Raw genomic sequence first — 23,705 nt, 5'->3', positions numbered from 1 at the left:
AAAACAGGATGATTCTTCGAGAATCGAAGTGGAACCTCTACAAAATTTAGGAAAACGAGACGAGAAATCTTTAGGCTAGCCTGGCCTCGTCTCGTAAGTAATATTATCCAATATTATCATCCATTTTGCATTAATATCGTCTCCATTAGTATACGTGCAAAAACAAGAGACGTTGAACTAAAGAAAAAATACTCTCTACTAAATACGAGTTTAAGCATCCTCATGAGATTTTTATGATATAGAACTACATATCAACTACAAATACTCCGAAGTTAAGCACAATCAGTTATGATGTGACATAGTAAACTTCCATCTCCCGAAAATGTATATATAAAGGTAACCAAGAAAGTACTATAGCTTTTTCACCCACCACCTTCGAACAACAATATGTCACCTAAGACGTACCTGGAAGTTCAAAAATAGTCTTCATCAGCATCGACGATCTTCTGTCAACGTTCTGGAAGGCCACGGATTCCATTGAGGTAGAACTTGGTGGGCCGTGAAGTGAAGAAGTTATCAAGTGCATTTTGCACTTCTACTAGGGATTTGAACTGGTGTCCTCTAGGGTGATGTCCAAGGAATGGAACAGGTGATAATCAGGCGGTGCAATGTCCGACGAGTGTGGTGATGCAATAGTGTTTCCCATCCAAGGCGTAGAATGGTGTCCCGGGTCATCCTAGCCACATGGGGCTTAGCGTTGTCCTGCAACAGGAGAACTCCTTTGCGATTCAGAAGTTCTGGCTCTAGAGTTTTGAGTTTTTCTTGAACATGGCTCAACTGCTATCAGTACACAGTTACATTGATGCTCTGAACAGCTGGTAGCAGTTCAAAATGCACGATACCGCGAGCAGTCCACCAAATACACAACAGGCCCTTCTTCCATTGTAGTGCTGGTTTCGGCTGTTTTGGAACCGGTTCATGGGATGCTAACCAATGATGATGGCGCCTTTGAGCTTCGTACAGGATCCATTTCTCATTACATGCCAAAATCCTGTTCAGAAATGGCTTCTTCCTCAGACAAGACAGCAAAGAAACACACGTGTCTGCTACGTTGCCTTCTGGCCGAGAGTCAAATCATGTGGGACCCATCGACCCAACTTGAAATACTTCCAAGTAGATGAAGGTGCTGCCGAATGGTTTCTCCACTCACACTGAATTACAGTCCTAGCTCCTCACATGCCTGGCCACTGTTCGCCTCAATTGCTGCCTGAAGATCTTCATTTTGTACATGTATTGGTTTTCTGGCACGTGGTGTGTCTTCAAGTGTTCGTCACCATCCTTGAACTTGTTAAACCACCACTTGCACTGTCCGCATAGTCACGACACTCTCACCAAATTCCTGTTATATCTTCCGCCTCGTTGCAGCGGCGTTTAACCTCAGTTCGAACTCGTATAGCACACATACCCTTATGACGCTTTGTGGAGGCCCCATGTTCATTCTGTCCTTAGCAAGTTCACGATGTAACTGAACTGCCACAACCAGATAGAATGTTGGATATAGCCATACCAACAACTCACCTTGCATTCGCATTCAACTCTCTGTATGAGAACCAATTGAACACAGACCTCCCCAATAAGCAACAGAACTTTCTTGGTTACCATTATAATTGTTATATTTTAAATGTACATGCCCCAACCTAAGGTAAGTATGACCACATAAAAGATAAAATACAGTTTTCACGATGAAGTAGAACGGGTATTTGACCAATTCTTGCGATACCATATGATAAATTATACTAAGGGATTTCAATGCGAAGGTAGGACGAGAGGATGTTTCCAAATCCGATTCTAGAGAATGAAAGTCTACATAATGAAAGTGATGACAACGGCGTTAGATTCATGAAGTTTGCAACATCCAAAAACAATATCGTGAGGAGTACAAAATTCCAACATCAGGAGGATCATAAATATATTTTGACCTCCCCAGATGGAAAAATACATAATCAAGTTGATCATGTTTTATTAGATAAAAGAAGTCAGTCTAGTATAATTGATGTTCTGTCGTTCAGAGAAGCTGTCTGTGATACTGATTACTACCTGGTAGCACTGATAATTAAAGAGACATTGTTGTTGAACAAAGAAAATATTCAACATCTGAAAAGCAAGAGGTTTAATTTAAAGAAATTAGAGAAGAGCCAGGTGAAAGGGGAATACCAGATTGTAGTGCCGAATTGATTCCCGGTTTTAGAAAGTTTGGAGCACATTTAGTGTTGAGGAAAGTTGGGATAATTTTAGTAATAACAATAAACTTTCAGCAAATGAAAATTTGGGACTCATTGAAATACATACTGTAGAAACAAGCAATGGTGCGAACAGGAATGAACTAAACTAGCGGAGAAGAGAAAACAGCAAAACTGCGTTGACTACAAATTTGGAACGATGAAACTATACAAAATTTCGTTGACATCAGGCGAAAAACTTCCAAGACATTTTAGAACAAGGATACCGCGATTTTTTGAAACCTAAAATTAACAAACTTCAAGACTCAGTAAAAGCAAAAACATACGTTCATGTATAAGGACATCAACGAACTTAAGAAAGGCTATCGACTTCCCGTTTATATATTATGGAATAAGACGGAACAATTCTCACTGATACAGATAGCATCTTGAATAGAGAGAAAAATTTCTTTTGCGATTTACTCAACACGCAGGTAAAAACTAATGTGCTTGGGGAAAGTAAAATGCATACTGCATATTCCAAAGCCTAAGCGAAAAGAAGTATAAATCGCTATAAAGAAATTAAAGAAACACAAATTCCAACTAGTTAATTTTAGCTGGAGGGGAAAAATTGTGAAACACGATACCCAATCTCATTCTTCTTATCTGGAGCAAGGATGAGTTGAGTTACCACAACAGCGGATACTAGCTTGTCCCAATTCACAAGAACGGCGACATTACTGATTGTAGTAATTATCGAGGCATTTCTTTGCTGTCAATGTAGTATAAAATCCTGTCAAACATTCTATTACCAAGATTCACACCATACGCAGATGAAATTCTTAAAGATTTTCAGTGCGGATTTAGACAAAATCGATCAACTATCGACCAGAAATTTAAACTGCAACAAATACTCGAATAGAAATGGGAATACAATATCCATTGATTTCAGCAAACCCTACGACTCAGTTAGGAAGGAAACATCTTGTAACAGTTTGAAATAGCAAAAAACCGAGTTAGATTAATTAAAGTGTGTTTTAAGTTACTTCCAAAGTGAAGTCCAAGTAGCAAAATTCTTATCCACGTGCTTTCACATTGAGAATGACCTGAAACAAAGAGACATATTGTCGTCATTATTATTCAACTTTACTCCGACATATGCTATAACGAAAGTCAAAGACAGGAACCAAAGTCTTGAGGGGAATAGTATTAACCAGGTTATGGCATATGCTGATGATATTAATATAGTGGAGGTGATAGGAGAGTAATATAAGGAAATGTAGAGATAGGAGAGTAATATAAGGAATCTTATTAAACGCTTGTAGGGACGTGGGTTTGGAAGTAAACGCAGAGAAAACTAAAGACATGGAAGTTCGCTGGGATCATAGTATTGCAAATTATAGTTGAATTATAATATCAAATAATACTTTCAAATATCGAGGATTAATGTTAGCAAACAAAATCTATATCCAAGAGATTTAACGTGGCTAAAAGCAGGAAATTTGAGTTATTATTCAGTTGCAAAATCTTTTATCACCGCGAATTCTGTCAAGGAATTTGAATCTTAAAATAGATCTTATTCTGAGGGAAGAATGCAGGCTGAAAGTATCTGAGAATAAAATCCTAATACGAATATTTGGATCCAATAGAAACAGGATTGGCGGAAACTTCATAACGAGGACTGCGTAATTTATACCGTTTACCAAACATTCTTAGTGTCATGAAGTTTAGGAGTCTCAGGTGAGCAGGTCATGTAGCCAGAATGGAAGAAAGTAGAGATGCTTTCAAAGTTTTAACTAAAAATCCAATCGGGTAACGACCATTAGGAAGACCTAGACGCAGGTGGAAGGACAATATTAAGATAGATCTCGCCGAGATAGGAATACAAAGTAGAAACTGGATTCAGTTGGCTAAGGGCAGAAGTCATTGGATAGGTTTTAAGAACGTCGCATTGAACTTCCGGATCTCATACGACATAGAGTTAGCTAGATATTTAGAACAAATCTATTAACATAAAACAAACCTGTTAGTTGTTAATTTGAGATAGACGAAAGTAAATAAAGAGCCTTTTGATGCGGTATGTTATAAGAGCAACAGTTGTAATTTGAGCTGTAGAGAAGTAAATAGTGATACACTATATTTGCTATGTTGTAACAACTATGTATACTTGTAATAAAAATTTGCTTAAATGAATAAAGGACAAGTAATTTTTTTTCCCTCTAAGAAAACTCACTATTGTACTTGTAATAAAAATTTGCTAACATCAATAAACAACAAATATTTCTTTTTTGCATTACGGAAAATAACTAGCGTTGTACTTGTAATAAAATATTTGCTACAATCAATAAAAGAAACAAAGTTCCATCACTAGGGAAAGTTACAACCATTGAACTTATAATAAAGGTTTGCTAAAAACACTGAAGGACAAATATTTTTCCCCATTAGGGAAATTAACTACAATTTTGCTGGTAATAACAGAGTTTGCTAAAATCAATGAGGGGCAAATAAATTGTCCTCACAAGAGAAACTTACTACTATTGAATTTGTAATAAAGATTTGCTAAAAGCAATGAAGGACAAATATTTTTCCCCACTAGGGAAACTTACTAGTATTATCAAGTGTGGTTTTGTTATAATTATGCTAGAATGTGTAGATGCCTCTTCTCTCAGCCCTGGACCTAAACGCTACGTCAGGAGTATGTGCCAGGCTTAGTTCCTCTCATCGGGACTCTTGTTTCAGAATAACTCAGCAGCTAGAACTTTATTTGACACTTTCCAGCTGTTGGTAAAATAATACTATCATCGTTCTCCACAATACTGAAATCAGAAAACATTTTATATTAATCTTTTCCTATGATGAATACTCCAAAACAGGCAAATTCTACGTTTTTATCTTATAGAACTACTTTTTGTTGCAAAATTGAAAATGCTATACAGTTTGAGATGCAGTTTGATTTGCCATTTGTGGAACGTACTTGTCACATTAAAAAATAAATCATTAAGTTTTACGTCCCATGGTTACGCCGGCGAGGCTAAAGGAGACGATGATGATGAGAAATGAATGAAATGGTGGATTGAAAAAAGTGGAGAAAACGGGAGAACCCCAAGAAAACCCCCCACACGTTGTTTGTCCACCACAAAGTTCATTCGGCGCGAGCTGCGATCGAACCAAGGACCCTATGCACCAGAGGTGAACGCTCTATCACTGAGCCCCCCCCCTTGTCACATTATAATTCGTTCTTCGTTAGTGATTTTTGTTCTTAACTGTGTAAATAAAGTAAATGGACTGATTGATTATTAAATGTTTATGGGGGCATTAGGTTCGAGACTATTTATCGCCGTCACAATAAGGTCATTGGCCGACACATTCTGTACATGAAAACCATAAATTAAAAAGTTAATCTTAGACAACATTGGTTAATTACAGAACTATCTTTTAAAATTTTGTATGTAGTGTAACGTACTTTGGTTTATGCAATTTATGTAAGAAAATAAATGGTTGAAAAGTCGAAAGTAATATATATTGAAACTATGAATGAAAATAGTAGTATGAGACGAGAGGTAGCTTTCCAATATTGATATTTTCTTTACTATTTATATAAATTTTGTAATATTGGCCTGGCAATGGCAAGTAAAACATCTTGAAAATATCAAAGAAAATAGGTAAAATACCAAGAATGCTGAAAATCCACTATGACTGCCGTCGACCATTTTGTTCGATATGTGCAGCTACACTGCTGTACGTCTTTGTACTACCACCCAATAGGAATGTAAACTATAAGAGCTCGAAAATAGGTAAAATAATACGGTCTAGGAATCCAATATGGCTGCCGATATCTACTTTATTTATTATGTGCATATACACTGGTGTGCAATTTTGTATTATCGCTTAATTTCAATGTAAAATTTTAAAAAAGCTTGAAAATATCTAGGAAAATAGGTGAAATGATACGAACTCTAAAGTTAAAATATGGCTGCCGTCCGCCATGTTGAATTTCTAGAAAAAATTCTAGAGTATGTTTTGGGCTTCTTGTGTTAGCTGTATCATTCACTACGAATCTAGCGTGAACCTATCTTGCATAAATGATGAATAATAAGCTTGAAATTCTATATTTTTCTTCACGAAAATCTGGTTCCTCACAAGAAGTGGGAGAATGTTTGCTGGTGGCGAAGGAGTTAACCCAGACTATGGAATACTAGTGCGTTCAGGTTGTGTAGAATCAGGTCTATTAACACAGGATAAATAATGTTTAATTACAAGGGAACCAGAAATTGTGAAGTATCCATTCTTAGTATTAACCATCGGATCTTAACCTTTCTCTCTTCATAGAAACAATCATAATCTTATTACAACACCTCACAATCACTTGTTAACAGAACGTACAATTTGATCGGGAGCCATCAATATTTCCTGGACAACTGTTTTATGTGTTATCACTAGAGCGGTTCAATTATAGGCTTGCTACAACGTCGCCCAAAGCTTAATACTGAAAGTCAAATGAATGTACCTAGCATTCTGCTTATTCGACAATATTTTATAAAAAAGTAAAACTATAATGGCTTATTCCAAACATGATTTCCTTTACAATTATATCAGTTCTTTGTGTTAGAGGGATGACAACTAGTAAAGAAAATGCAGCTACTGAAGGAAAGCACTACGGGCTAAAGCAGGTGATAATTAACCGCTTGCGTTCGAGTGACATCCAGGTGGATGCCATAAAATACTCCTTTGCAAAATACCAGTTGCATTCAAGGAGATGTCATGGAAACGTATCCTTTATTAAGAGTCGTATTCATCCTGCATATGATGAAATTTTTTAGTGGATGCAAGGCACGAGTTAGTTCTACTATTTCTCCTTAGATGGCAGCACCTTACTGGCAGAAAAGAATAAAATATAAATGAAATGAAATCTTTAAGTTTAACGTCTCACGGTTATGCCGGTTAGGCTAAAGGAGACGGTGATAATGAGAAATGAGTGAAAATGGTGGAATGAAGAAAGTGGGAGGAAACGAGAGAACCGCGAGAAAACCCACGAGCACGGTGTTCGTCAAGAATAAAATAATTTGTCTCAGTAGATAACAGGCCTAAGGGAGCATTCCGATTACGGCGTACGTATGTTTGTTTTGACGATAAATAATTGGCAACTTCCAGATCTGAAAAATGAAAAATCTTTATCTTTGACCTTCGGTCAGTGTTGCCAACTTGAAGCAGTATAAAGTCCCTTCAGAACATCAACATTTTCCTTTTTCAATCCAAATGTGCCACAATGCACATATATATATATATTTTAATTCAGTAGTGTGAATGCTTTCCTTGCGCGTTCACAATAACTATGCCCTATATAACGAACCAGACAGTCTCTTAACAGTAAATTAAAACCTGGTATTACAGCACGCAATAAGAAAATGACACATGGAACACAAGGGTTAATTGTTAATTCATTTCCATCTACAATTCAACCAGTTGTTACTCACATTAAAGTAGGGTTTCCAATTTTTCAGAGGAAAAGGCGAAAGATTTTACTACTTCTAGAGCGAGAAAAAAAGAATATATAATATTCATAATTTATATTATAAGAAACACATAATTTCACATAGTAATGTAGAATAGGAATGGAGAATTTAGGTGGAAACTTGGGCACTTTCATTAAAAATAATTGCAACATGTAAAGTATAACAAAGTATGTTTTCTATTCCTGGTGGGATCTTATGTGGTCCGGCTCACATGTAAAGATTGTGTCCTCGTCTCACTTCGCCTCGGTGCTGAAAGAAATGCTGAACTCAAATCCAATCCAGCAAGTATATTTCACAAATTGTAGATGGTTTTAAATTGTATTTTAATAAATATGTTACATATCTTAACAGTCCGACATCCTTTTTATGCGTTCAAGATATTTTTACAGAACATACCGAAAGTCACAACCACTTGGAGTCCTGTTTTTGTTAGTTCAGAGAAGCTTCTGTTCCTGACAACAGTATATTCTGCTTTTATTAGTTCACAGTAGCTTCTGTTTCTGATATCAGTATATCTGTTTCTGATATCAGTATGCATTTTCGCGGATCTCAAGAGCTTCAGATATCCTTTGATCTGATTGGCCGATACAAATACATCACGAGTCATGACATAGATATAGCACAAATTAAACGCTAGCTGCTGTCGGCCCTCGTGGCTGAGAGGGGTCCCGGGTTCGATTCCCGGTGGGAGAGCCTTTGTAATTTTAGCTGTCCTCGTCGTTTCTGTGTTCGTGTCCCTATCGTTCTAGGTTATTGGAAAAAAGTCAAGTAAACGAGTAAAGCAAGTAACATTACGTAATAAGTAGTTCAAGTAAGTTACTGAGACACGTTCGGTGAGTCAGTTAACTTAAAAAAAAAAAGTGAGCTAGCGCAACATGCTAGTAAAGAAAATTGTTTTAGTCGTGGGTTCAAACCCTGCCTCCTGTTTAAGGAAGGTTTTTTTTATTATTTTTAAAATTTTTATAACACTTCTTTTGTTAAAATAATATTCAGAAAGTGCTTTAACTATTTTTTTTTAAATTTTCACTAAACTTCTTTCATTAAAATAAGTTTGCCCTTGTACTATAGATACAAAGCAAAAGCAGTAGTAATAGGTGACGTCATCGGTAGGTGGCCAATAATAATGCTACCTCAGCCATGTTTTGGCTAAACCTCTTGGGATCGACGAAAATACTATCACTATATCACGATCAATGGAAACTGCGAAGTAATTGAGACAGTGTTGACAGACAATGACTAAGATGCTAAAACCAAATTATTGTTAGATGTAAAATTGGAGTGCCGGTTAGATAGGAGTTAAAAGAACAATATATTGTCTTTCTTTATGAAAACTAATATACATCTTTGGATTGCGTTGTGAACAGTATGTGAGAAATCGTTCAACTGGTTTAAAATGTCCAGGACTATAATGTGTTTTATTTGTTAACATATAACGTAAAACGTGTCAAAATAACGTAAAACTTACGTGGAAAAGTAGGATCTGGCAACCCTACATTAAAAACACACAAGATATATATATATATATATATATATATATATATATATATATATATATATATATATATATATATATATATTGAGGCTATGTGGTTTGAAGATTTTACAAATGGGAATTCAGGATAAAGAAAAAACAATTGTGAATCTATACTTTATAATGAGACAAACAATCGAATACAATCTAATCTTCCAACACTTAGTAAGGCCGATTCAATAATCAAAAACGAACCCACAATTAAAGATGTGAACTACACTTCCTTTTAAGAAAACATGAGCTTGAACAGGAAATAACTTTGTCATAAATCAGTATGGATTCCTAGTTTAAAATAATTAGTGTTAACTTTACAAAGCACACTTCAGTTGATATTGTTACGTACACAAATTACAATAGCTCTCCTTCAACCATGGAAGGAGAACACCCATATTGGCAAAGCTGAAACAGACAAATCTTCATTTTTACGATATACATTTGCCAACACACCTGCTCCCTATCAACATACTCCAGAGCAATAGAAGTGTCCCCTCTATTTTCATAATCAGATATCTTCTACAGTACAAGAAATTAATGAGACTGTTAATACAAGTAAGGGAGCTTCAACCAAAGTTTCGAGACGCAGACGCCCCTTGGTACCCCAAAATGTACGCCCGTGCGAATCGAGAAGGGTTCTCCCGCTTGGCCTCTCTCTCTCTCTCTCTCTCTCAGATTAGATGCAATACTATTCTGAATTGACCTCCTAGCACAGAATTGTGCGTATATCTTAAAATACTCTAAAACCTGTTCTACTTTCCACGTTTTGGGTTAGGATACCAAGTGTGACACGTAACCGTAAAGTTAACCCTAATATACATAGCAGTTAGAAGAAGTGAACATATTTTCATGTAGAAAATGACCTAAATTCAATAGTTAGTGAACGAACTACTTAAATAGAAATTTGTATAAAATTCTTTTTTTAAAAAAGTATAATTTATAGTTTATATTTATATTATAGTAATTTCTAAAACTAAAAATGGTACGAATGCAGTATATTCACTCATGAAAAATGTATTTTTATGATTGAAATGTGTGCCTGGTAATGAAAGATGATTCTCTACGAGGTGTTGGTTTACTTTAGGCACACCACGTTTTGGAAAACTTAAAGGCAAAGTTTAATACTTTGCATAAAAAGACATAGGCAATTTATAAAGAACAAATTTCTGCAGGCGATAGAATTCAATACAAATTAATGCAATTATATTTTAGGTTTACAAGTGTGAGGTTACAAGTGTAAAAATCATTATAAGTGCTTTGCGACGGATAATTTAAGTAAGAGCATTTCAAAGACGACTGTATTAGATACTATTTTCCGCCGGCGGTGCATACCTTCACATTGTATAGAAGCTGTATTTTATGTTTACAAGTGCAGTGCTACTAGTATGAAACCAAGACAAGTACTATTGTAACTCGCATCATTGCCAAAACTCACTTGTTTCCAATACCCTCGCTTACGCATATAGTTACACTCGCGCCTACTCGCTTCGGACGCACTCTCTCGCTTCGGCCTGCTTACCCAGCTTAGCCCCGATCTAACTCGGTTTTATAGTGGCCACCTAGCAAGGATTGGGCGGTGTTTTATGCACTATAGTTTTTATGCCACACATCCGGACCCGTATTAATATCCAAATCGTAAGAGAATTGTAATTTTTCGACTATTACTTCTAATGGGCCCCTTGAATTTTATCTATGTCAAGCGAGATAAAGTAAGATATTTTCATGTCGCCCAGTGCAAATATTTTGGGAGACAATAATAAGGAAATTAGTGAAAAGTGGCAATTTTTTCAATCATTATTTCGAGTGGTGTGCCAGAAGTAATCCTGCATTGTCTACGTTATTAATTTTCGCTGTTGGAGCACTTTTGCACAATGCAGGACAGCAGTAATTTATGTTTACACGTATAATGTTACTAGTGTCAAACCACTGCAAGGGTTACTGTTAGGTTAAAATGAGTATAGGTGCATTCTAAAGACGATTTTGTGACATATTAATTTCCATCGCCACAGTATTTCTGCGCAATATAAAAAATCTGTACTTTGTGTTTAGAAGTATAGAGCTACTAGTGTGAAACCATTACAAGTGCTGTAACATATGTTATTTTCTGCAGTATTATATATATTTTTGCACTATTCTCGCTTATGTACATACTCCTTGTCGCTGACGCGCCAGCTCGCTTCGGACGCACCTTCGCGCGTGCCTCCATACTGTACTCTTATCCTCACACGGTTTAATAACATTCTCGTTTTTTGTCGCCACGTACCAAAAATTGGTTTGTATTATTTGCACAATTGTTTTTATGGCCTACGTCAGAATGCGTATTTATTCCCGTAACAGGAAGCATATCATCAATCTGTACGAAAACCTTTCAACATGCGTCAGGGTAATAACAGTTCAGAACATCTTAACAAATAATATGAAACAAAAAAGTGAAAGGGCCGCGGTGCCTCAGTGATAGAGCGTTCATCTCTGGTGCATGGGGTCCCTAGTTCAATCCCAGCTCAAGTCCAGTGAACTTTTTGTGGACAAACACGATATGTGTTGGGTTTCCTCCCACTTTCTTAATTCCACCATATCATTCATTTCTCATTATTACCGTCTCCTTTAGCGCAGCCGGCATAACCGTGGCGTAAAACTAATATCATTTCATTTCAAAAAAAGCGAAAGATTTTACATATAGGCCTATATATATGACGGACTATTCTGCAACAGGGCATTAACAATAAATCGTTTTAATATTAGGTTTATAACTAACTGCTATCAGGTACATAATCTTAATTACACATTGTTTGTAGAAGTACGTCAGCAAATTCAAATAGCCACATAGTATCCTTTCTTTGAACCCAAGGATCCTTGTATAAAATATGATAGTTGGCTTTATAAATTATATTCTTCATTTTGTTTGAGTTGTATGCAATATGAAGTCCCAGAGATACCAATATTATTGACGAAAATGGTTGGAAAATTTTTTTTAAAAAAAAGTAATAAATGAACATAAAAGAAATTAGGACTCACCGGTTTTTATCTTCAATATTGAGATTAGAAAATTCATATGCGTAATCAGAGATTTCAGGGAGATGGTGTTATTTAAGAAACTAAAATGAATCTTTCTGATGCCGAAATTATGTGCCTACATGAAAATCCCAAAGGATAGAATTTGAATTTATGTGTCCTCTTACTAGTTAGAGTAGGAGTAAATTAAAGATGCAGAGTAGAATATGTTGTTTTCTAATTGATAGTTAAAATCTAATAAGTCATAAAAGAAGAGTAATGTTTAATGGAATTATTTATAAAGACGAAAGGCAAGTAGGATACAGGCCGGTAGCCAGCCGAAAAATGTAGGGGAGGCGGTAGAAGTTAGGGGGGCTGACCCAACCATATTATAGTTTGTACCCATATTATAGTTCATTTGCAAGCCTACCGTGAAAATTTTATGGGGGCAGTAAAAATTTAGGGGGGCCCAGCCCACCCTAGCCACCCTTGGATACGGGCCTGGTAGGATATAAGTGGTATCTGACATATAAACATTTGAATAGTGGTTCATTACTATGCAATTATAATGATCTCCCAAGACACATTGGTGCTTGTTTCTCGTAAATTAAAGAAAAATGATCAAAATTAGTTTTAAAAAATTCGTGTAGTTTCACGAAATATAAAAGTAAAAACAAATATTCTACATCACTTGTCTTGTTTTATATCAATCATGTGTAACAGCCCGCTCCCGGCTCGGTCGCGGCCCACTGAACTATTTCGTCCGGCATGTCTGACCCACTTTTGAAACGCATTTTTATGAAATTTCTTAAACTGAATTATTTTTTCTTTATTTATTTATTTTGCATAACTAATGGAAACTAAAAATATCATCAGCATTGGATCATTCACTTTAAGATTCTAATTCAGAACATGAAGAGTAAAGTTTTCCACTAAAATGTAAATAAATAGAATTATTTCTTTAAGAAGTGAAAATTTTAGTTACCATTGTAACAGGTTTTGTGTTACTGTGATCTTCGTGTATTGTGAATGAATTTCTTCATTGAATATGGCTAGACAATTCTTGTGAAAATGTTACTGATTGTCTTGTGGGACTCTCAACTACAATGAGTCATTTGTTCCAACTTGCACTTGCACTTGAATAGTTTTCCTAATATATTATCGACTGTTAAGCACAAATAATTGGGTAGATTGATAATATGCGTCCAAACGAAAATACCATATCAACTATTATTCATTCGAAAACATGCAGAAACTTGTGCTAAGTGGTTCTTAAAATAAGAATTCTATCTATTCTGGTTCGGGGCAAAACAAAGCTGGTGGGTTTACGTTAGCAACGCAGAGATGCGTCCGTAGAAAGAACACATGAAGCTATGATTGGTATGCACAAAAACGCCTAGATTTGTTTCTAAGAATTTGAACATCAAAGAAGGAGGGAAAAAGAAAGTATTGTAGAGATTAACTTTTAGTTTCTCCAGTTATTTCCCCATGAATTTACGTATGCAAATTGCCTGTACGCCAGCAATATTTGTTAGTGTTAGGTAGAAGTTAGCGTAGCTAACAACTACTATTAGCCTCACTAACAAATATTGGGAATTGGTTGGAGGACAATCTGGTGTCTCGTTTATTATAATGATTAAGGATATCTAAATATGTTCGCTTAGATGTTTATGAAACTCTCAACTCTTACATGCTTTGGTACCAATATTAGCGTTATTAAACCATTGGTATCTTCTTGCATCACAATAAGTAAAATAAATAAAATTATAAGAGTTTGCCTTGAGAAAAAGCACATTCTTTAGAGTGTTAATTAGTTTCTGAGCTTTCCTTGAATTGAAAGGTTGTATTTGGATCACGGGCGCACCAACGAGGGGTCTTCTGAATTGTCCCCTCCCCAAAAGTTTCACAACTCAACATAGGCCCGTATCCAGGGGTGCCGGGCCCCCTAAAATTTTCACGGTAGGTTTGGAAATGAACTATAATATGGTGATGAACTATAGTATAGTTGGATTGGGCACCCACCAACTTAAGCCGGGGCCCCCTACATTTTCGGGCTGGCCACCGGCCTGACTCAACATACACTTGTACACTTTCTCCATGAATTTGTACTGTTTTAACAGGGATACGATTGGTGTAGAATGAAAATTTGATGTTACACTTCATCTGTATTCTTTCTCTTATATATATATATATATATATATATATATATATATATATATATATATATATATATATATATATATATACCGGGTGCACCATTTATAATGTCCCACCATTATAACAGAGGAACTAAGAGAGAGAGAGAAGCGAAAGTTTGCACAAAGAAACTACAGGAAGGGGGACATCTATCCATATATTGGGTAACATCACCAGGTGAACAGTGTTGCCAACCCAATATAAAGTTATGATTTTTTAAATGGAATGACCTAAATTTAATTTCATAATTCGAATCAGCAATGAAAACAAAGACGAAAGAGATGACACTCGCAAATCAGTGTTGCATACTTTTTGAGAAATAACGTTAAACATGTGTCAAATTTAAACGCCTTTAACACACGCAAGGAATGAAGTAGTAACTATTTGTCCACATTAAATTAAATACCGGGAAGAACTCTTTAAGATGACTTCAAGTTTAGAAGGATCAGCTAAACAGTGTTGCCACAACAGAAGAGAGAAAAGTGGAGTTTGGAAATAGTGCAATAACTTGGAAAAGGCTCCTATTACAGTATGGTTTAAAATTCACGGAGCAAATAAGTATGTCAAAAGGAGCATTGTCACGTTTATTTGAGATCGATAAGTGAAGTACTTAACGAGATATTCGGTACTTTGTAAAAGCTGAGAATTTTGTGCTGTACAAGATGGTAACGCTGTTTCAAAATTCCCTTTTTTCCCTCTGCGTTGGAAAAATTTTAGTAGTAATCTGTGAAATAAGTTATATTCTGTGACATGCCGATTTAAAGCAAACAATATTTTTTCTGTTTCATTAATTCTGTAATGTATGGTACGAATTATTGTTTCTTGATCATCGTAAAGATATATTACTTTAATTTAATGTCTTTCCCCTGAATATAAGTTAGAAAAGACAATAAAACGTAGATATTAATAGTTGACATAAATTAAAGTTTAAATTTAATTGAAAATACGTAGGCTAAGTTCTGTTAAATTCTTGCAAATTTATTCAAATCATCCAATATTTACACGTACTGTTCAATTTTAGGGGAATATACACAACTCATTTTGTATTTCATTCAGCACGAAATTGACTACAAATAATTTACAAATTGTTTTTAAGAACTGAGCTGCATTTATGGATTCATAGGTGCCGATTCCCGGCATCACTGCTGTATCGCAGGACCAATTTGAATATCGAAAAAAGTACCAAAATGTACTGCATTCGATTATATTTGGTTGGATTAAATTACGTTACGTGTTATTACATTATTAGGCGTGTAGTTTTACTATACGGATCCATAATATAAGTAGTAGTAGAAATAGGAGTAGGAGTAGTAGGAGGAGGAGGAGGAACGGGTTAGAAGCCCCGCAGGGGTTCGTTGAGTTCTGTTCTCGACATGAAACGGGCAAATTAGAGACTTCCCCATATTTTTCTGTGCATTTTACAGTCTATGGATCCGTATAATAAAACAAGTGTACCTCTCCGCGAAATAGTCCATCCGCATCCACATACAGTGCCGCTTACAACATCAAAAACAGTCAGCAAATACAACCACTTTCTTAACTTTTACTATTCCCCTTACCTGACTTTCATTCATTCTTCCTCACAAACTTACATAAATTCTGCAATTTACCCGATAAATTTCCTAAAACTAGTGCGGCGATACAACAGGGACCCCGATTCCCTTATGAGGACTCAAACGTTATGGGTAAAAATACAGCACGTAGAAATATGCAATAAAAGCTATAGTGGAACAAACACCAAACAACCTGTGTTATGTGGCCATTAAAAACAAGAAATGTATCTGATCGGTCAAGAAACTAAGAACCTGATGGGTGCATGAACGATTGGATCCGTATTGAGCTAGCGGGGGCCGCGGTGACTCAGTGGTAGAGCGTTCACCTCTGGTGCATGGAGTCCCGGGTTCAAACCCTGCTCCCGCCAAGTGAACCTTGTGGTGGACAAACACCGTGTGCATGGGTTTTCTCGAGGTTCTCCCGTTTCCTCCCACTTTCTTCATTCCACCATTTCATTTATTTCTCATAATCACCGTCTCCTTTAGCCTAACCGGCATAACTGTGGGACGTAAAACTCAAAGATTTCATTTTTTTCCGTATTGAGCTAGCGAGTAAACGAGTACAGTGTAAAAAAATGATCAGACTTGTATTGGATGGCCACAAAAAGTAAGGAAATATTTAACCAAGTCAGAGCAGGGCGAAACTAGTAGAACTCAAGGTGTCTATAGGGACCAGGCGCGTTAGCAAAGGTGGGTATCCTTGTAAACAAAATAGTGTAAACATACTGTATAAAGAATATTCCATAGTTCTTCTGCAAATTATACGTGGCATCCTTATTCCTTAGTGCAGGTTAACTTTCTATATAACGTACCACGTTTATGCCATTTAGGCTAAGGAGGACAATGGTTAAGGCAAGTGACTGATGATGGAAGAATTGGCGGGATAAAAATGTGAAAGAAAGCGAGAGTACCCACCAACCCCATGGACATGATGTTATCCACCACAATCTTACTGGACCGGAAATCGTACCAGGGATCCCACACACCAGAGGTAAGTGCTCTCCGCTGAGCCATCGTGCCCTCCCAGCTTAACATTAAGAAGAAATACCTACACAAGTTTCCTATTATAATTCAATCATTTTTTTTTTTTTTGTACTATGCTTCACAATAATTGAATACAGATTTCTGATATACTCAAAATGATATGTCTGGAAAGCGATTCTTCTCGGAAAAGTACGTACAAACCTCTGCATGGTGGTGACTGGAAACTATCATTTCATCTATTTGAACAGAACGAAGTTGAAACTCACGCGGGCTTGTGTCCATATGGAGGACGCATGTCAGCGACAGTGTATATGTGCGTAAAAGAAGACAAGGGCGAGAAACGAGCACAACCTGTGCTACGTAGCCATTGTGATATGACACATTCTTGGAGTTCAGGAAAAGCAAACATGGGACTGAGTTCTTAGAAAATAAACACGTCAGTACGGAAAGTAAAACGGAGAGGCTTATTTTCGCTTTGTGTTGACGAAAATCATTACAAAATGAAATAATCCAGGTATAAGTACGAGGTTCATTTCAAAAATCTTGCACACAGCCCATGCACGACCGTTTCAGTGGTTTGATTAAGTTCACTTTTAGGTTAGTTTGGGTCAGAGTTTGGGCTTCACGGTTGTTTCTGTGTTTTCTCGTTTGCGTTGCTGTGTTGTGAGAAATTCAGTGGTGAATCCGACTGAGGTTGGGTTATACATGATGACAAGCGTTCCTATATCAAAATCGAAACTCTATGTGGAAAGATACCAACTAAAATTTACAATGCTTTGCGAGACGTTTGTGGAAATAGTATAGTCGATGATAGCACTGTATTACGATGCTCTGCTCGTTTCCGTGAAGATCGTGTAAGCACTGTGGACGCCCTTGCAATAGGCTACATCTTTGAGATTATTGTGAATGACATTTTGAGAGAGGATCGACGAAAACATGAAAGAAAATTGCATATGAGGCCAAAATGACTGTCACTTCAGTTTACAGAATCATTACTGAGAAGCTGAAGATGAAGATGACATGGATTCCGCATGATCTGAATAAAGAGCAGAAAGCATGTCGCAAAAGAATCGCTAAAGAATTACTTCAACGTTATCAAACAGAAGAAGATCAGTTTTTACGAAAGACTGTTGCAATTCTTCATCACACAGTCTGAATTAGAACTGAAATCTCAGTCCTTACAATAAAACAGTTCAGACTCTCACGCCCGAAGAAATTCCACCGGCAACAAACAAAGGTTCAACTCACGATGATCCCGTATGATACGAATGGAGAGATGGCTAGAATAGAGTGTCACAGGGGACGTCTGTACCAAGCGTATACTACAAGCTGTTTCTGCAAAATGTTCTGCGAACGAAAATTCGTGAAAGATATCCTGATTTGCTTGCAGCTGGCATCCTCATTTTGAACGATAATGCAAGACCGTATACTGCTCTACAAGTAAGGGTGACACTTGAAAAGTATGAATGGAAAATACTTCCCTTCTCAATATAGTCCTGATTTGACCCATCAGACTTTGATTTGTTTTCCAAATTGAAAGAACCACTCTATGGAAAACGTTTTGAATCAATTGACAAAGCTTTCAGTGAGGTGACCCGAGTGATCAAACACCTCAACAATGGAAAAAATTAAATCATTAAGTTTTACGTCCCACGCTTATGCCGGTTAGGCTAAAGGAGACGGTGATGATGAGAGATGAGTGAAATGGTAGAATGAAGAAAGTGGGAGGAAACAGGAGAACCCCGAGAAAACCCACGAGCACGGTGTTTGTCCACCACAAAGTCCACACGGCGCGAGCTGGGATCGAACCAGGGACCCCAAGCACCGTAGGTAAACGCTCTACCACTGACCCACCGCGCCCCCTCTCAAATGTGAAGGTGCCTTATACAGAATACAGAATTTACCAAATGTTGGGAAGCTGTCATAAACAACTATGGAGATTATATTGAAGGCCTGTAAAGATATTTTTACAATAAATTATTTACTTCCGAAATTTTACTTTCAGTGTGCGGAAGTTCGAAATGACTGTCGTACAATACATTGCATAAAATATTCCGAACAGTTGCTAGGACATAACATTGTACGTAAGGGTACATGTAAACACTAAGTGCAAACATTAGAATCTATTGGTACCATAACAAATAACGGTCTTATGTGCCACACTAAATAACAGTATGTGAGTCTAATTTCGTAATAATGTTCGTAAAATTTGCAGATCGCAAACGAACGCAAGTAATGAAATAATAATTATAATTGCATACCAAGTATCGCAAAAAAAAAAAAAAAAAAAAAAAAACCTTTGGATTTCGCTAACACAATCCACTGCAGAATAAAGCCGTATAAAACATTTTAAGACATTCATTAATTACTACCCAGCTGCTGCGTATGTAAGAGATGACTTTTGTGATATTAATGCACAATTCACATATTTTTACGTTTGCTGAAGTATCATAGAAGGAGTTTACCAGATGTATACTTTGCTAAGCTAACCAAAGCCAACCTACCTATCCTAACTCATATTTTATGTTCCAGAACAACAGGAAAGAAAAAAAAACTAATTTTATTGAACCCCGTCAGCACTATATTGCATAAGTTAAACATATCACGAATTGTTGTGCGTGAGCCCGTGTATAATACATTACGTCAGTCTTACTACTTGTATTTTGGTTGACTTATTTACCTTTGAATTTATAATAAATATGGAGCTGGTTTACTTTTGGTAAACCAAATTCGGTAAGATTTACAAGTAAAATTCAATACTTCGCATGAAAAGACATATATTTATAAAGAACAAATTTCTGCAAGCGATAGAATTAAATACAAAGTAATAACACATCTGTATTTTATGTTTACAAGTGCAGGGTTACTAGTGTAAAATCCTTACAAGTACGGATAAAATAAGTGAGTGCATATGAAAGATGGTTCTATTAGAAACTATTTTCGGTCCATGTTCCGTTAAGGGTGTCCAAAACTACACTGGACCCCCTTAACCTAACCTAATAGAACCTAATGTAACGTTATATTATGTAATCAAACGAAAATCAATAGAAAGAAGTGGTGTCAAAGACACTGGACCTCCTTAACGGAACATTGACCCAATTTTCCACCGGTGTTGTGCAAAGTGTACAGAAGATGTATTTTATGTTTACAAGTGGAACGCTACAAGTATGAAACCCTGACAAGTATTATTGAAACTCATATCAGACAGTAGCGCGTTTCAAACTAATTCGATGAATTGTAACTACACATTAAATAAATGAACTGACAACTACGGAAGATAACGTGCAGTTTCACAAGCTGGCGGCAAAGTAGAAATGTAAAAAAAAAAAAAAAAAAAAAAAAAAAAAAAAAACTTTATGGTAAATATAATTATCTATTTCCAGAATAAGACCAATTTCACTGCATATAGGTTACAACTCATACATCTAACCTTTGCAGAGATTTATAATATGGTAACAAAATAATAAATAAAAAAAGTACTAGTTAAGGCCAATGACTTTAAAATTTTAAGTTCCTAAGTGAGAGTTCATCTGTACTAACTATACCATACAAAGGAATTTGATTTGTGAAGGAATGGGTATTGCGAGAGACTTGGGGGACCATTCCGTTATGGAATGCGTCAGCGCAAAGCAATATTTACCATTTTGTTAGTGATCATCGGAATAGCAGTTATAACGACTTCTTGCATTTCTTGAATGTAGAATTTATTGAGCATTGCTTCCGAATGATCCTCGTAGACGTGCGTTAGCAAACGAAGGAAGTGAGTGGTTATCTTGGTTACACGTACTTGGTTACACCCAGGGCCGTGCCGTGAAAAATCAGCGCCCGGGGCGAGAGTATACGACGGCGACCCCACACATACATTCCAAACAATTTTTCGTATCTTTTCTCCTTTTTCTCCCGAATTTTACGCCCCCTTACTTCGGCTCCCGGAGTCGTCGACCCGCTCCCCCTCCGGCACGGCCCTGGTTACACCCACTAGCTACCACACGGCCAAACAAATTGTCCTTGCAAACCATCTTTTGTATTGCTTCAATTGCAACAAACTCTTATTTATTTCATTCATTTGTGTTTAAAAAAGAAATGGTAGTAAGTCGGTAATATTTAGAGATAATATTGAATTGTTTCGATATTACTCCCCTAAAGTTGCACAGAATAAGTGTATTCACCGCACGAAAGTAGCTATTAGGTAACTCTCGTAAACGTATTTCTACCATATTGTTGAAATATGAATTCGTATTACTAACTCAAAAACAATTTATATCCACAACATTACGTTTGATTAGTCCCTTCAAGAACTCAAATGGGTTTCATTTCATTGTATGTTCATTCATTAATGTTTTATTTCGTTTTAATCATTTCTTCACGATTTCTCCAACGCTGAGGGAAAAAAGGGAATTTTGAGACATCGTTACCATCTTGTACAGCACAAAATTCTCAGCTTTTACAAAGTACCGAATATCTCGGTAAGTACTTTACTTATCGATCTCAAATAAACGTGACAATGTTCCTTATGACATACTTATTTGCTCCATGCATTTTACACCATACTGTACTAGGAGCCTTTTCCAAGTTATTGCACTATTTCCAAACTCCACTTTTCTTTCTTCTGTTGTGGCAACACTGTTTAACTCATCCTTCTAAACTTGAAGTCATCTTAAAGAGTTCTTCCCGGTATTTAATTTAATGTGCACAAATAGTTACTACTTCATTCCTTGTGTGTGTTAAAGGCGTTTAAATTTGACACATGTTTAACGTTATTTCTCAAAAAGTATGCAACACTGATTTGCGAGTGTCATCTCTTTCGTCTTTGTTTTCATTGCTGATTCGAATTATGAAATTAAATTTAGGTCATTCCATTTAAAAAATCATAACTTTATATTGGGTTGGCAACACTGTTCACCTGGTGATGTTACCCAATATATGGATAGATGTCCCCCTTCCTGTAGTTTCTTTGTGCAAAGTTTCGCTTCTCTCTCTCTCTTGGTTCCTCTGTTATAAAGTTGGGACATTATAAATGGTGCACCCGGTATATATATATATATAAACAAAACAATATATTTCTATATTTTTTCTGAAAATATAGGTGTGTAATGAACCAATTTGATCCATTACAGGAATTATGTGATCTAGTCTGTGTGCCCTTATTCTTTACACTAACCTATTTAAAGTGTTATGACATACTCTTAATGTTGAATTTGAGTAATCAATTATGCCAAGCTATGTGCCATGGTGTTTATGTTAATTGTTGTTATAATGTTCCATTTTATTATTACTGTTACAATATTATTTGGTACAATTACAGAGTCTTTACAAGTTGTATAGTAGTAGTAGATATTTTGCACGGAAACTTTGTCATCTCCGACAATGCTATTTCTCTGGTCTTTAAATACTGGTCTTGAAGAAAGAAAAAAAAAAGTTATGTTGGAATGAAAGAAAATTGTGACACTATTGATCAATGACATTATAAAATAGGATCTTATTTTTAACATCCTTGCCATTGATCTTAAAATGTACTACACCTATGCCAAACTAGGTAATCTGCAATTAAGCATAGGAAAGTACAAGACCTAATTTTTGTGAATCGTATTATCAAATAATTAATGTTTTAACATAAGTTATTAAGTAGCTGCGATTAAGAGAAATGTCCTTATATGTCGCTAAGCTTTATGACTAAAATTGAAGTTACCGAAACAATCTACAACTTATAAGGTCAAGCAATTTAAGTTGGTATCTATACTGATTAAATTAAATAAAATGTAGGCCTACTGGTGTAGTTTTGGTGCATCACATTTTAGAATATGTACAGGTAAAATTGAATGTTTTGTATGAATAGATATATTCATAAGGATCATTTTTCTGGAAGCGATAAAATTTTATACGGGTTAAATTCCAAAGTTTGGCGTCCGTTTCCAGCGAAATTTTTAAAATTTACAGGAAATATATGGATAATTTGATCGTTTGTGTGCTTGATAATATATGTCTCTCCAGAAATCTGTTTATTTGTTATATATAAGCGGTTATAAACATGGGACTATATGGCGAGCGGAGGGAACTACTTGGCGCAAGGTAACCGAACAGTTGCATTGTGGGAAAGAAACGAGCATTTATGTTACCAACATGGCGAATGTACAAGGGCAATGAACTAGCAGTTTTATCATTTGTGAAGGAATACATTGATAACGAGCAAAATCTTTTAAAAGTTTGTGAAGAGCACGGATTAATGAACCTAATAACAAATTGCAGAAAGTGTGGAAAGGAGATAACAGTGAAAAAACTTGACGAAAGCGGACGCCCAACTTCGGAATATATGCCTTTTATACAAAGTAACACAGCTGTATTTCAGGTTTACAAGTGTAGGGTTACAAGTGTAAAAGGAGTATGTTTAGTACAAGGGGTCCAGAAGCACGTAAAAACACAAAATTTACAGGAGAAATAAATGATGCAAGTACTTAGACGTAACATAACGTAGCCAAATCTAACCCAATCTAACATAAACTAACCTAAGCTAACCTGAACTAACCTAAACTTACGTAATATTATAGAAATAAGCGAAATTCTATCATTTTTTGGAAAATTATGCGGGACCCCTACACTAATTTAACATGAACTAACCTAACCTAAACTAAACTTAACTAACCTAAGCTAGCCTAAACTAACATAGCCCACTCTAAACTAACCGAATGTGAACAGAAATTACCAAAATTGTAAAAATTTTTAGAGAAAAGAGCTGGACCCCTTCTGCTAAACATAGGCCGTGTAAAATCATTACAAGTGCTTCACG

General features: G+C 36.1%; 1 protein-coding gene across 2 annotated transcripts in view; it reads right to left on the bottom strand.

Moving 5' to 3' along the window:
- The window catches only part of LOC145667460 (aquaporin-8-like), a 188,401-nt gene extending 176,096 nt beyond the window's left edge, over positions 1-12,305 (bottom strand). For both annotated transcript variants that reach the window (XM_081734937.1, XM_081734936.1), the window contains exons 1-2: positions 12,213-12,305; positions 4,766-4,975 (exon numbers count right to left, since the gene is read on the bottom strand). The gene's annotated coding sequence lies outside the window, so the exon portion shown is untranslated. The remainder of the gene's footprint in view (positions 1-4,765; positions 4,976-12,212) is intronic.
- Between the last annotated feature and the right edge of the window lie 11,400 nt (positions 12,306-23,705).

This window comes from Thermobia domestica, chromosome 13 (genome assembly GCF_964235325.1).
Source record: "Thermobia domestica chromosome 13, izTheDome1.hap1.1, whole genome shotgun sequence".
Classification (NCBI taxonomy): domain Eukaryota; kingdom Metazoa; phylum Arthropoda; class Insecta; order Zygentoma; family Lepismatidae; genus Thermobia; species Thermobia domestica.
The sequence above is the reverse complement of the archived record's forward strand: the minus strand, read 5'-3'. Positions and strand labels throughout refer to the sequence as shown.